Below are 3,239 nucleotides of genomic sequence, written 5' to 3'. Positions count from 1 at the left end.
CAATTTTTCCAATAATTTTAAGGGCCTGGCTTTGGACAAAAGTACATATTTCATGAAGCTGAGAATATAAAGCCAACTGATTTTTGTCAAAAACATACACTGGAAGGAGCTACTCGGAACAGTTTGAATTTATTATATTCCCAGAACCATAAATTTATTGCACCTTTGGACTCTCTTCTTTATGTTTTATTTATATCCGAAGAAAAGTAGTTTATATCCGAAGAAAAGTAGTCATAAGGGCTTTATTTCACAAATTAATTGTTGCAGCAGTCTCAAAGGTCGTCCCCGGGTGTTAACGACAGAGACATCTTTTAATTACAAAAGTTCATAACAAGAGTATTTGTGGGCAGAAGAGTTATTTGTAAAATAGTGAAATTTCCATGTAATGGAACAAACAGATGTGCATTGAATTGAAGCTTCATGTGGAAGGCATTGCTCAAGAGCCCCGAGCATAAACAGATCGGTGAAAAGCAAAACAACTGCTCCAAGACTCTTAAAGACGAAAGTAAGGGTCAACATATGCAGTTTTGAAGGAAAATGGCCAGAATCAGTGAAGTATTAGAGTTCATGAAAACTCTTATACAATCTACTATTGATGACACATTACAAATCAGCATAGGATCTCTCTCAGAAATTCAGACATGTCTACAAAATGCACAGGAAAAGATTGATTTTTTGCAGCTTGAATCTCAGCTACAACAAGAAGAATTACAACAATGGAGTCATCATTCTGAACCTGTTTCTGTTCAGAAGATTGAAACAGACTCCCATAAACAGCGAGACAATAATGTTACAGTGCATTTAAATAAAGCAGCAATTGTACATGCAGATGCAGAAACTCAGTCTGCACTTCCCAAGCCCATCATCAGACCTTGGGAACAACTTGTCCACAACAAGCACAGAACTGGTCTTGGATATGACAAGGACTTGTCCTTTCATATTCCAGACTACTCAAAGCCCATTTAGTTTCAGAGTGCTGGATTTATTCATGACAGTTCACCTGCTCCTCATGACAGTTCACCTCCAGCTGTTCCAGATTCTACTCCTCTTCCACCGCAACAACAACAACAACAGATTGTGAAATGCCAACACTGTGACCGAGTTGGCCATTTGAAAGATCATTGTTTTGATCTTCATCCATGTAAGCACTGTCATAAAACCAGTCATTCTTCACACAGATGCTTCAGAAACAAACGTCCTGCAAGAACAAAGATTCATCTTGGATGGATCACTTCTTGGCAATGGGCATCAACAGCCAAGAAGATATTCCAAACACATGTCAGAACTTGTTCCAGAGTATTGAACAGTCTTGCAGTTGAGTTTTCTCCATCATCTCACCTTGTATCTGACAAGGGGGGAAATGATGGTCATCTACAAGCTTCAAAGCCACATCAAGCGAGCCTGAGCCACAACCTGCCACACCAGTTTCAGAGTTGTAGCCAGAAACAAAGATGCCCGTGAACATGCCTTCAGTTGGCAATCTGGGACACTTCCTATAGCAGAAGACTTCAGCTTCTTGCCAGTTTCGGAAGAATTCCAGGAACAAAATTGAAAACACTTCCTCTAGCAAAAGACTCCAGCTTCTTGCCAGTTTTGGAAGAGTTCCAGGAATTGCATTAAGCATTCCAGAGTTGTTGGTCATCCTTAAACCATCACAGGTTGAGACTTCCCTTTTCAGATTGAAGTTCTCCCTTTTATGCGGGGTGAGACCTCCCTTTATTGGTTGAAGGTTTCCCTCTTCAAAACAATAGGAACACTTCCTCTAGCAGAAGACTTCAGCTTCTTTCCAGTTTGGGAAGAGTTCCGGGAACTGCACTAAGCGTTCCAGTGTTGGTGGTCATCCTTAAACCACCGCCTTTTATACCAACATTTCAGAGAGAAAATTTAGCCTTGTGCTGCCATGCATTTTTGCACATTTTGTATTATAGCTCTCTTCTTGGACTCATACATAACCCTTCAGATTAAGGGGGGGAATGTTGGACACCTAATCCTCAATGGGTTACTGTGGAAGCTAAATAGACAAAGTAGTCCAAGAGACCTTGGGATGTGAAACCCAACGGTCACATAATGTACTATAAATGTATATCTCTTGTTAATAAAAATTGTACTCTCCTGATTATCTTTCATATTGTTCTTGCTCGCATGTGTGTTTAACACGTTCGAGTGATGTTTTACCCTGTTGGAAAATTGAAGTTTTTCGAAAGAATGTAGAACTATTTCAATTTCAATTCCAATCAATATCAATGTTTTTTGAAAATCTTCTATCTTATCCAAAACAATATCAACAAAAGAATGTATCTTTGAAAAATTGCCAGCAATTCAATTTAATTGATAATTTTCCTTTGAAAGATTTCCATCCATTCTTCATTGATCCATCCAGAGAGATATACTTGGAAACTTTTCTTTCACTAGAAATTGTCAAAGGCTTAACTTTCACACATAACATTAATAATACGTTACAGGTTGTTAAATCCAAAAATTCATATTCACAATCTGGCTTGTCATCGCTCCGATTGAACGCTTACCAATCCATAATGGAAATCCATCCTGATTTTTATGATCCAATAGGTATTCAATTAGAAAGAAAATTTCATAAGAAGGAAATTTCGAGTAAAATTCTAACAATAGTTGCGCATTCTAATTCCATATTTAATGTTCTCAGTTCCGAAAAAACTTTATTGCTAGTACTAATATTTGAAATATATATATATATGCAGGAATAAAATTGAGAAAATGGTTACACTGGAAATATGACTATACCTAGTCAAATTTATGTATATAGTTAAAATAACAGTAGAATTAATATAGTTAGTTTTATAGTTTATTTCTGACAGTCTGCAAGCAAAATAAAGGAAGTAATTAGCCCTCTTCATATCATATAAATAATTCGAGGGAATAGTTACCTCTCATTTTTCTTAAATATGTTTTTCCATAATAAAATTTGTTGTCGTTAACTACATTAGGCATTTACGAAAAAGATACCAATTCTCTTTCAGATTTTGAATTTTTCGCTTGTATAAGTAGCAAATCTTTTGGAAAACTGATCTTTATTATTGATAGATACAGTTAAAAACTCTAGCCTAGAGATGACACTAGTTTCAACTTCAAAAAGTTTGATGAAAACAACCTTTAGTGAAGAAATTGTTTTATCTCAGTACAATGAAAGGTATCAATAACAAAATAAAGATTCTCTGTAGAACAGTTGTTTCCAAAAACTCTATTATTGTCGTGCAGGAGCT

The sequence above is a fragment of the Pinus tabuliformis genome, chromosome 8, assembly GCF_031772625.1.
Source record: "Pinus tabuliformis cultivar Carrire ecotype Pingquan chromosome 8, CPIR1, whole genome shotgun sequence".
Taxonomy (NCBI): domain Eukaryota; kingdom Viridiplantae; phylum Streptophyta; class Pinopsida; order Pinales; family Pinaceae; genus Pinus; species Pinus tabuliformis.
The sequence above is the reverse complement of the archived record's forward strand: the minus strand, read 5'-3'. Positions refer to the sequence as shown.